The 13,393-nt window shown below is 34.4% G+C and overlaps 1 protein-coding gene across 1 annotated transcript in view; it reads left to right on the top strand.

Annotated features, from left to right (window-relative positions):
- The first annotated feature begins 3,694 nt into the window (after positions 1–3,694).
- The window catches only part of bdl (borderless), a 191,576-nt gene continuing 181,877 nt past the window's right edge, over positions 3,695–13,393 (top strand). Inside the window, 1 exon segment of the mRNA XM_069819236.1 lies at positions 3,695–3,903. The gene's annotated coding sequence lies outside the window, so the exon portion shown is untranslated.

Below are 13,393 nucleotides of genomic sequence, written 5' to 3'. Positions count from 1 at the left end.
CTAAAAGTCCGAACCCTGGTAACATTAACAAGAAAACCTAAGGGAAGTTTCCCGTGGCGTTTAAAACAGGGAAGTTCATGTTTATAACAAAGTGAAGTGGTAGTTCCGACTGGGACTCAGGCTCGATGTTAGTGTGTGCGCCGTCACGCTGGACCGTGGACAGAAAGGAGTACGGGATGGGTTCAAGGCAAGGAGGAGACTGCAACCCCGTGGCCCCATCAAATTGGGACGGTCAGCGGGGACGACAAGGTGACACACGTAGCTGGTCAGTAGCCTGTATTTCGTCAGTTTAGCTTCCGGTGTATTTGTGTTATTTCCGCTGTGTATTTGTGTGATGTGAATGCAGTCTATTCAAATCAGCCGTCAAACAAATCCTTCAAGGTGCCCGTGGCTAGTTTTCTAACAGCGCAGATGTTGCTGTAAGCAGAGTTACTGTACTAAGGGATTAAATATACTATTACAGTCTTTAAAATCACCATCATTGTCGTTACCCGGAATAATAATAATAATAATAATAATAATAATAATAATAATAATAATAATAATTGTTTGTATCCAAACTGGTGTAACATGTAGCTAATCGGCGATGTATACAATGGAGAGGGAAATGTACTGGCCATCCTACTCCATTATCTCCTGGCTTAGTTGCCTCATAAGTGGTGCCTTGTTGATATCACTTCTGAGGTTCAGACCTGTCTTCGGACAGTTGACTAAACAACAACAAACAATGATAATAATAATAATAATAATAATAATAATAATAATAATAATAATAATAATAATATCTCTGATTGAGGTTCTGGCTGATATGTACATCTATCATCAGGCAGTACATCTCACTTGACGATATGTGTCAGAGGACGAACTATTGTTTGTATGCATCTGAAGTCTGACTAGTGTAATATGTAGTTAATCGGCGATGTATGCAATGAGGGGAAAAGGAGCTGGCCATCATACCACATTATCTCCTGGCCTAGTTGCCTCATAAGTGTTGCCTTGTTATCACTTTTGAGGTTCAGACCTGTCTTCGGGCAGTTGACTAAACAACAACAAACAATGATAATGATAATAATACTTACTTACTTACTTACTTACTTACAAATGGCTTTTAAGGAACCCGAAGGTTCATTGCCGCCCTCACATAAGCCCGCCAGCGGTTCCTATCCTGTGCAAGATTAATCCAGTCTCTATCATCATACCCCACCTCCCTCAAATCCATTTTAATATTATCCTCCCATCTACGTCTCGGCCTCCCTAAAGGTCTTTTTCCCTCCGGTCTCCCAACTAACACTCTATATGCATTTCTAGATTCGCCCATACGTGCTACATGCCCTGCCAATCTCAAACGTCTCGATTTTATGTTCCTAATTATGTCAGGTGAAGAATACAATGCGTGCAGTTCTGTGTTGTGTAACTTTCTCCATTCTCCTGTAACTTCATCCCGCTTAGCCCCAAATATTTTCCTTAGCACCTTATTCTCAAACACCCTGAACCTATGTTCCTCTCTCAGAGTGAGAGTCCAAGTTTCACAACCATAATAATAGTAATACTAATAATAATAATAATAATAATAATAATAATAATGTTACCTCTGATTGAGGTTCTGGCTGATATGTACATCTATTATCAGGCAGTACATCTCACTTGACGATATGTGTCAGAGGAAAAATAATTGTTTGTATGCATCTGAAGTCTGATTAGTGTAACATGTAGCTAATTGGCGATGTATGCAATGGAGAGGGAAAGGAACTGGCCATCCTACTCCATTTCCTCCTGGCTTAGTTGCCTCATAAGTGGTGCCTTGTTGATATCACTTGTGAGGTTCAGACCTGTCTTCGGACAGTTGACTAAACACCAACAAACAATGACAATGATAATAATAGTAATACTAATACAAATCGTAATAATAATAATAATAATAATAATAATAATAATAATAATAATAATCATCATCATCATAATCATAATAATCATATTAATGTTACCTCTGATTGAGGTTCTGGCAGATATGTACTGTGCATCTACTATCAGGCAGTACATCTCACTTGACGATATGTGTCAAAGAAAGAACAATAAATCGTTTGTATGCATCTGAAGTCCGATTAATGTAATATTTAGCTAATAGGCGGTTGTATGCAATGGAAAGGGAGATTAACTGGCCACCCTACCCCATTATCTCTTGGCCTAGTTTCCTTACAAGTGATGCCTTATTGGTGTCACTTATGAGGTTCAAACTTGTTTACGAACAGTTGACTAAACAACAATAATATAATAACAAAAACATGTGGAAAAAGAACTCTGTGATTTGCGTATTGTTTGCGTGAGTGTATTATCCAAAGAAAGAGATACGTACTATCAATATAGTGACGTAGGCCTATGCAGAATTTTGTCAAGGGGGGTTATTATTGAAATTGTTTACTATTTACATTATTGGCATTTAATTATTATTATTATTATTATTATTATTATTATTATTATTATATTCGAAGAGACGGCTTCCAGATATGGAGGGTAACTGTGAATATATGAATAAGCAGTTGCGGACAGCCGATGAGGGGTGGTCCTCCTGCTTGGGGGTTGGGCGAAGGGCTAACAACCCATCACCGTAAAAAACAGCTTGTTACGAATCCTTCAAATAAGCCTCGGAATGGGACTGATTGTATTCTTCACCTGAGATAATTAGAAACATTAAATCCAGACGTTTGAGATGGGCAGAGCATGTAGCACGTATGGGTGAATCCAGAAATGCATATAGAGTGTTAATTGGGAGGCCGGAGGGAAAAAGACCTTTAGGGAGGCCGAGACGTAGATGGGAAGATAATATTAAAATGGATTTGAGGGAGGTGGGATATGATGATAGAGAATGGATTAATCTTGCTCAGAATAGGGACCATTGGTGGGCTTACGTGAGGGCGGCAATGAACCTCTGGGTTCCTTAAAAGCCAGTAAGTAAGTAAATGTATGCAATAGCGGGGGAAAGAAATTCGCCACCTTACCCTATTATCTCCTGGCTTAATTGTCTCATAAGTGGTGCCTTGTTGGTATCACTTATGAGGTTCAGACCTGTCTTCGGACAGTTGACTAAACAAACAAGTTGGGCGGTCTGAACACTTCAAACAAAAATAAAAGATTTCTTCAGGTCATCCTAGTTCTTACTTTAAGAAAGTTTTCGTCATTTGATTTTCTTTTTTATTTTTTAAAACTGTTAGTGTTAAGTGTTTTATTGTAAAGTTTAATAATTCCTTAAAGTGTAGGCCTACTTGTGTGTTTGAATTTGCCCTGCGACACAACAACTGGTAACGGTAGGTCAGAAGGCATGGTTTTCGGAATAAAGTACTTTTCATTATGAAGTACAAAATATTTCATTTTATGGTGTACGTTATACTGAGATTTATGGATTGGCCATGGTTGTCCTATTTGGCCTCAACGGTCCCCGGATTTGACCCCAATATAGTTTATGGGGTTACTTCAAAACAGTTATTTACCAAACGAGTTGGAAAGTGCATTGAGGTACCTTTTACATATTTTAGTGTGTGTGTACAATGTTATTGTTGATGCATAATGAGTTTTACGAGAGCATCCGAGTGGGGCGCTTAGTATACTACCGAGCAGGGACGCCGCGCCGCAGCCCTGGTTTTTGCGAGTGACCGCTGAGCGGCCGGACAGCTCCTCCCTGTGTCGTCATGTCATGTTAAACGCCTCTTATATCATTGTCCTCTCTCTCTCCCCCACACGCTGCCTCTGTTGGGAGGGATACTGTTCAGTGGACCGCTCAGACGGAAGGAAGTGGCTTCACCACTCCAATAGTTGTGTTTCTCTTTGCCAGGAAGGTATGTGGTGCTGTCCGTGATGTGTTGACGAATGCCCGTCTACCAGCGTCGTGTGTGCCACTTCATTAATAAGGTAGTGACAACAACAACAATAATAATAATAATAATAATAATAATAATAATAATAATAATAATAACAATAATAATAATAATAATAATAATAGTTTTTGTATTCACTTGTTAGATTTCAATACTTCTTTCTTTCTTTATATTTTAATTTATACACGCTTTAAAATCTATGTCATATCGCTTGTGTCGAATCGTCGGGTATATCAATAGGTCGTGGACTATTGTGATTTTGTTTCTATTGTCATGTAGGCCTGTATGGTTTGTATTCATTTGAACTGATTAAAATTTTTAATGATTATGATGATGGTGATTGAGGCGGTGATGAATCATGGTATTAAATTTATCCGCTTTGATAACGTAAAGTGAAACATAACAACATTAAAACGAGTATTGTAATGACTAACTTTACAGCACTGAGTGTTGTAAATCAAAAATGTTATTTGTTATACACATTAATGGTAACATTTACGTTCTCTAGCCGTGATTCAAAACTAGACCTCATGAACTGTTTACAATGCATTCTATAGATATAGACTGATACTACGATGATCTTTCCTACAATTATTTGAGTTATTTGTTCATTTAATTAATTAATTTAATAGATTTATATTTACTGGCGGAGTCAAGACCATAAGGTCTTCTCTTCCACTCAACCAATGTAAAAAACATAGCAAATATAAATAGCAGTAAAACAGAAAACAGTATAATAATAATAATAATAATAATAATAATAATAATAATAATAATAATAATAATAATAGTTCTTGTATTCACTTGGTAGATTTGATTTTTTTTTTCATTTGTGCACGCTTTAATATCTAGGTCATATCACGTCTGTAGGATCTTCGGGTATCAGTAGGTCGTGGACTATTGTGATTCTGTTTCTATTGTCGTGTGTCATGTAGGCCTGTATGGTTTTTATTCATTTGAACTGATTAAAATGTTTAGTGAATATGATGTTGGTGATTGAGGCGGTGATGAATCATGGTATATAAATTTATCAGCTTTGATAACGTAAAGTGAAACATAACATTAAAACGAGTATTGTAATGACCAACTTTACAGCACTGAGTGTTGTAAAGTAAAACTTTTATTTGTTTATACATTAATGGTAACATTTACGTTCTCTATCCATGATTGAAAACAAGATCTCATATACTGTTTGCAATACATGCTAGAGATATAGACTGGTACTACGATGATCTTTCCAACAATTATTTAAGTTATTTGTTAATTAATTTAATTAATTTAATAGATTTATTTTTACTGGCAGAGTCAAGACCATAAGGTTTTCTCTTCCACTCAACCAGTGTAAAAATACATAGCAAATATAAATGACTGTAAAGCAGAAAACAGTGTAATAATAATAATAATAATAATAATAATAATAATAATAATAATAATAATAATAATGTGCATGTTGTTAGTTACATGTAATTTTATTCAAGGATTTAAACAATTACAATTTAGTGTTAAATGAGACAATTTATATCAAAGATATTATAAACATAATAAAGGACAATTGATATATCAAAAATAAAAATCAATTCTACAAATCTTATAAATTTGAAGAATAGTTGTTTATGCTACGATCATAATAATGATATCTATTGAGAAACGAGTGCCGGAGTCAGTTTCGACGCAGCGGACCGAACGTCATATCGCTAGACAAAAATTAATAAATACACTAAAAAATTAAAATTAATGTTTAGATACGTAGTCTACTTCTTTATATTGACAATACGGAAGTATGAATACGGTTGTAGATAGTGGGAAAGAAAACAGTGACGTTCGAGACTTTGGGAAACAAAAGAATGCAAGTGAATCGTGTATTTGCAGTTTCTATAGTTACGAAAATAAATAAATGAAATCACAATTACTTTCTGCGAGTTTTAACGTTAACTGAAATATAAAAATCATTGAATAATGTCTGATTCAAGCAATTTTTATGAAATGTAAATAATCGAGGAAGCTATAAAAGTGAGCAATACTTTATTCCTGCAAAATCAAAGAATTTATATGAAAAGGCATATGTGGAGTGTCGTTTCAAATCGTATTAAATACATCCTCGGTCGAAATTTAGTTTGAAGTGATTTCGCACAGCTGAGACAGTATTCTTTAAGACCCTGATCTCATATCGGAGCAATTCGTATTCTTTCCCGCCTTTTTTCTATGATGAAAATTATGTGTTGGATCAAATCGTATTATGTACAACTTCCATGCTGTGTCGGATCAAATCGTATTATGTACAACTCCCATTAGTTAAAATCTTAAATGAACACCGTTGGCGAGCGTGGTGCACCTTCCCGCCAATATTGCGTTTGCCGCTGTTTTAGAACATTTTGAGGACCTGTTATCACTGTTCATAATTAGTATCTACCATGGACGGTTCAGTGCTCGTTGGTGAGAAATCTGTTGGGAGTAGAAAGAAGATAAAAGATAAATATTTTTATTAATACAAATCAGATTAGTGAAAGTTAAAACAATGAGCATGAAGAATCTGATTGTTTGCATGAAGAATCACGTATAAGTAGAATTTAAAATGTTAATGAAATTGTGTGTGCAATCTAAAGCATTGATTAATACATATTCCAGTGTTCACGCCACATTTCAGAAATTTGTTACAAAGCTTACTTACTTAAATATTGTAATACTGTATTTTAATACAAATCTTTACAATATATTTTTTATAATTTTATTATAAAACTTACAAAAATATGTAATATTGTAATTTTGTTATTAAAGCTTACTTAGATATTGCAGTAATTAATACAAGTGCTCAAACCATATTTCATAATTTTGTTATAGAGCTTAATAAAATACTGATAAACCGGTATAAGGATTGAAGAATAAAGCATACAGGGTGGGCAAAAAGTCCCATTACTCCATATTATTTTGTGTCATGAAAATAATGGGGAACATACTCTTTAGATACTTAGGTATACACAGTTAGTGTACAGTGGTTATTTTGTTTGTATGTTTGAATTATGACCAGAATTACATCAATAGTGTGCATATTTGAGGTATTTCAGATATTTAAGGGGGTAACGGAACTTTGTACTCATACTGTAGATGCCATAATTATTTAAAATTTACATGCAATGTGAGTTAGAGATCGACCCGGGTGGCCGCACGATCCAAAGTATGTCTCTTTAGGCAGCTCCGTTCGAAAGGTTGCAGGTAAGAAACTCACCGTTCCTTATCAGCAGGAAGCAATAAAAACTATTGATGTATCGGCCTACGTAGTATGCTGCTGTAAGAACCACAGAAAAAAACTGACAAATGACAGGGCACAATTCAGCGTGGTTTATAGATGCAAATCGTATTATGTGACAAAATCGCTTCAAAACGTATTAAATACACTGTGTCGGTGCAAAACGTATTAAGTGCAAACTTCAATTGACAATATCATGCATTATATTAAACAATCAGTGTCAGTGTTTATTACATTTGGTGTCTTTTCACAATGTCTAAAATGTGATATTAAGATATTTAAAATGTTTCCATTATCTTAGCCGTGAAACGTTTTTTTACGTTTCCTGTAAAATTTGTTTTTCTGCATTTAATACGATTTGAAACGACACTCCACATATGTTATTTATTGAAGTAAGAAATATGTATCAAAATGATAACCTGTATCGAAATGAATTTCATTTCGATTCAGATGTTCAATGCATAATAACTTCATTTCAATATGGCCGTAGAAAAAGATCGTATTCTAGAGATGAAAAGCAGTGTTTTTGACAATCGGCTTTTGAAAGTATAGTCAATGTCTGACAGTCCCTTTATACACTATTTACAAAATAAGTAGTTTGTGGTATACTTACTTACAAATGGCTTACGATCCCTAGTTATAACTTGTAGGAGGAATCTTTCTTTCATGAAAAGGAATTAAAACGCCATAATAACGATGTTGCATGACCAATTTCTTAACATTTAACCTCACATCTACAGATTTGAACTTTACTTATTGCTGAAGTAAATTGTTGTTCACATAAAACTTGTCATGAATAAGCTTGAACTACGCGCAAAGACAGTGACATCTCAGTTTCTACCTTCATTTACCTTCAGCGTTTGATCAGTTGATGATTACCATTGCCCAATTCAATTCAACCCCCGCCTTTACAGTTTGTTGTTGCCAGCATTGCAATGTAGGTTTTATTTTTGTGTTGCGATGCGATACCTTATTCAGATATAGTGATATAACGGAACCAGCATTTGACAATTTCTTTACAACAACGCACTTCATTTCTTGGAGATGGAGTAACCGTTTCTTAGAATGTGTGAAGTACAATTTTGCACTTAACCACAACTTTATTTGCTCCTACATCGTTGCGTGAAGAGGAGTACACGATACATTAACAGCGAGGCTATTCCATATGAAATCAATCAGTAAAAAACCTCGCATTTTTTTAATACTCTAATTTTTTCTCTATTTATACAAGGTGCTGAGGACAGTGCATTTTCAAAAATATACTATCGAAAGTCAAACGGTTTTCGTACTGTTGAGCGGCAAATTTAGCGTATTTTATAAAAACAAGCCTCTTTCAGCGCTCAGAACTCTGGAACCATTTACTGTAGAACATTGAACGGGAGCTCATTTTGAAGCTGACATTTAGTAGGTTATGTTAAGAAGTAATCCTTATTTTTATTGTGAACAGAGAGACAGATAATCTGATTTTACTTACTTTTAGGCTTTTTGCCTATTTGTAAAAATGTAAAAAATATTGAGAAAAAATCTTGCATTATTAAGAGGGATTCGGCATTGTTTGCTTAGTGGCTCGGCAATAAGTTTTGAGGGTATTAAATAGATTATTTTCACACGCCTGGTCTTGAACGGCGCAGTACCGCACGCACTGGCCGAGAGCTGAATATAAGCGAGCGTTGGGTGTCATTTTACTCCTGTGTTTATGAAAACTTGTAATAAAGCTAGACCAGCTATGCGCTACTAGACGAAACATCACGTGTTTGTCTCCTGGCCTTGCTTGTCTCGGCTAGCTCCCGTCTCACAGTCAGCTGGTTACTTCACGCGCGTACTATTTATTTTCTTTATTTTATATTTTCAATACTTTCTTATCAACGGTGCATCAGTAAAAAATACGTGTTTATTTGTACTTTCAATGCGGAATCTAATCATGTATTTTAAAAATATTTTTTCGTGGTCGAAGGCATCTTAATGAAGAAAAATCTAAATTTCTCCATTTCCATAAAAAGTAAGAAAAACTGTTTACATGTCAATATAAACTTTAATTTCTCAGCATCAAAATGAACCATGATTTTGATCATCGGGTGAAAGGGTTTCGGAGCCACATCAGTTTAAAGTTACAAATTTTATGAAAATACGATAAATATAAATATTTTTAATTTAAACACTATTAAGTTCTGATGCCTCAAACTTTGCACAAAGCATCGTATCACAGTTCTCTACGTACAAAAAAAGTTTCATCGTATTTAAAAATTGCAAGGTCAATTTTCTGTATATTTCGGTCGATTTGAGATGGAATAGCCCAGCGGATCAAACTTATGGCGAAAATTTAAAGCCTACAAATGTGAAATGGGTATGAAGCAACATCATTCAATACACGTGAAGAAAGCAGCATACTTACTTTGTAACGTTAACATTCAAGCCTTTAGAAACTAAAGTCTTAAATATATCTATATACTGTACATCCTAATTCATAACAAACTTTGTACTGTGATGTTTTACCGCATGTCTACATTAATATTATTAGATTTCATTTTCGACATGCTAAGCAGAAGTGTAAAGCGTAATTGTGCGTTTGCAGTGTACTGTGTGTATGTATGTATGTATGTATGTATGTATGTATGTATGTATGTATGTATGTATGTATGTATGTGTGCACAGTGGGCCAAAAAAAATAAGCACAAAATTTAAATGGTTATATTCCAGTAGCTAATGATTTTACTTGAAAGTTCATTTCACAGGCAAATTTCACAGTCCTTGTAGACCGGGAAAGTACTGAATATATAATTTTTTACCATTTATTAAACATTATTTTTTATTTTTTGTAAGGCAATGCAAAATCGATCGTATATGCCGAACTAAGCATTATGGTCTTACGAGTTCAGCAGGCCAAGCCGTTTGTTGTGCTATCATCATTTGTTTTCTTCCGTTTTGAGTTCTCATTTTGTGAATAATGGGTCGCTTAACGAACGAACACAAGATTTTCATTAAACATTTGCACCAAAACGATAATTTGTCTTCTCGTCAAATTGTAAGGAACTGCGCTCAGCGAGAATGGTCTGTTTCAAGTGTACAACGATTGATTAGCAAGATACGGACATGATATTCCTCCTGAGAGATTATTGCGTGAAAGATCGCATTTCTCAGATTCTTTTATGGTTTCCGTTGGAATTTCAAACGAGATCTTAATCCTATGAACTATTTTGTATGGAGGCAACTACAAAAAGCAGTTTACTACAAAACAAGAATTCGTAATATTGAACATTTAAGGCAACGCCTTCTTGAATGTAGGGACCGGCTTGATCGAAGACAGATATCCAGTGCTATTGGACAATGGAGAAGACGCCTACAAATGGTTGTGCGGGAAAATGGCGGTCACGTAGAGCATCGTTTTTAATTTTGATTGTTTGAAAGATCATTAATAATTTACCAACATTCAGTTTCTGCATTTTGAAGTAATAAATTGTCTTCAAAAACCACATTTTTCGCATCATTGTGTATTGACCTCCATAAGATTTTAATTGAGCCTAAAAAACATAATAAAAAGTCCTGCTCATCTTTAAAGTCTACTCTTTCCAAAAGTGTAGGCCTATTCATTATTAATTATTGTTATTTATTTATGAAAATAGAGTATTTCTAATTTTGTGCCTTTTTTGTCCCATTGTGTATGTATGTATGTAATTATGAGTGTAATTACAATCGTTGTTCCTGCAATAACTCTTGTGTACAAAATATGAAATTTTTCCGTAGGAAGAGAAAACACATTTATTCTTCTATAGCAGTAGTGCATAGGAGACTGTGAATTCTTACATTTTCGAAAGAAAGAAATAGAATTACATATAGGAGATTTTATTATCTGCTGTATCACTATCGATAAATATGTCACATAGGAGTAATTGCAGGAACGAAGACGATATACAAGTGTACATATGCGAGTAATCACGTATTCACGTACCGTAAAGTGGGGTGACTTTGAACGCTGAGGTGACTTTGAACAGTAACTTAGCGCCTTTCTAAATTAAATGCTGTACCCAATTGCGAAAAAACTGTTTAATTTGTCAATAAATTAGTTCAGTTTTTTCGCAATTGGGTACAGCATTTAATTTAGAAAGGCGCTAAATTACTGTTCAAAGTCGCCTTGGCGTTCAAAGTCACCCCACTTTACGGTATGTGAAATGTGTGTATAAATGTTCATCTATATTGGCTCACATACATTGTGTGCTTTTTCACACGTGTGTAACCAAGTCTTATTCATTCATTCATTCATTAATTTTATTCCATAGATCTTACATGAGCAATGAAGCTTTAAGATGTGGAACAAGTCAAAATTTTACAATATTACAATTACAATTTTTACAAATTTTTATAGTTTTACAATTTAGTAATTTTCTACCATTTTTACAATTTTGTGCAATTTTTTACAATATTTTGGCGAGATGTAGTGAGATGAGGTGAGGTCCGAGGATTCGCCAAAATATTACCCGGCATTTGCCTTTTCGTTGGGGAAAACCTCGGAAAAACCCAACCAGGTAATCAAATCAAAAGGGCGGTAATCTAATCAAAGGGAGTTGATGCCAAGGACTCGCCATAAACCATCCGGCTTCAGTCCCACGGCTGTGAAAAACCTCGGAAGAAACCAAAGACCAAAGGGGGATCCAACCCAAGCCCGAACGCAGCTCCGGATCAGCAGCCCAGCGAGTCTGCCGACTGAGCTACATCGATGGCTCTATTAAAAGTATACAATACATAGCCAATCAGATTATTAAATTTACAAACGCAAACGATCATTCATAAGTTGAGCTATATTATAATACAAAACAATTTAATTAAATTTAAGGCATAAACAATTCAACCAGTTGTGATATACAGAAATTGATAATACATATCATGCAGACTACTTCAAATTACAAACATAAACAATTTATCAATAGAGCTATATAGACTACTATTCAATTTAAAACATATACAATTCATCAGCCAAAACTATACAAATATATACAATACAAAGTAGCATACTTTCATTAAGCTATACAAATTTGTGCAATTAATACCAAGTAGATTAATTCAATTTATAATCATAAACAATTCATCAGTTGAGCTATACAGACTACCATTCAATTTACAGTAGGCCTATATACAATTCATCAGTAGAGCTACACAGACTAGTAATCATTTTAAAAGCATATACAATTCATCAGCCAAACTATACAAACATATACAATCAAATTAGTTCAATTTACAAACTTATTTTCGTTAAGCTATACAAATTTGTGCAATTAATATCAAGTAGATTAATTCAATTTATAATCATAAACAATTCATCAGTTGAGCTATACAGACTACCATTCAATTTACAGCAGGCCTATATACAATTCATCAGTAGAGCTACACAGACTAGTAATCATTTTAAAAGCATATACAATTCATCAGCCAAACTATACAAACATATACAATCAAATTAGTTCAATTTACAAACTTATTTTCGTTAAGCTATACAAATTTGTACAATTCACATGAAGTAGATTAATTCAATTTATAAGCTTAAACAATTCATCAGTTGACCTATACAGTATACTATTCAATTTACAGCACATACAATTCATCAGTTATGCTAAACAAAAATTTACAATGCATAGTAAACAGATTAAGTCAATATAAAAACATATTTCAGTTGAGCTATATAAAATTGTACATGCCGTGGCGTGGATAACGCTGTCAGTTATTGCATATGGCTAATTGAGTTAATATTTAACAGGCAGAATGCTGTCATTGCTGTATCTTCTGGGAAGTTAGTTCATCAACAATCTTGTATTCCCGTTCATTCGCCAGACTTGGCAGTTTGTCAGTTGTCGGTGACTGATCAAAGGAAGTAAAGCGGAAAAATTAGGCTGTTATTGTAATCTCCTCAGGGATCAATTCCTGCACTCCCAGCGCAACACACAAGTTCTAGTTAAATGTTATCTTTGCAAACAGTACGGTAGTTGAAATACGACCGCAATTTCCTAAATTAAGGTGCAGGTCGTCGGCCCTTAATATTATATGTAAATTTACAGTCCGAGAGTTGTTGATTTAAACGGGGAAGGTCCATATACTCTGAATTAAATTCCCCGTGGGAACGAACTAAGGTTGAACTGTTAGATTCAAATTAATGAAGGGAGTGATAATAGAATTCTTTCCTGATGAGAGGCTGTTAATGATTTTCGAAATTTCCTCTGCCTGTACAGGTATATACCGCATTTAGTAATCTTTCCCCTATAATAAACTTCATATAATGTTTTTAAATTTCTTA

Source organism: Periplaneta americana, chromosome 2 (genome assembly GCF_040183065.1).
Source record: "Periplaneta americana isolate PAMFEO1 chromosome 2, P.americana_PAMFEO1_priV1, whole genome shotgun sequence".
NCBI classification, from domain to species: domain Eukaryota; kingdom Metazoa; phylum Arthropoda; class Insecta; order Blattodea; family Blattidae; genus Periplaneta; species Periplaneta americana.
The sequence above is the reverse complement of the archived record's forward strand: the minus strand, read 5'-3'. Positions and strand labels throughout refer to the sequence as shown.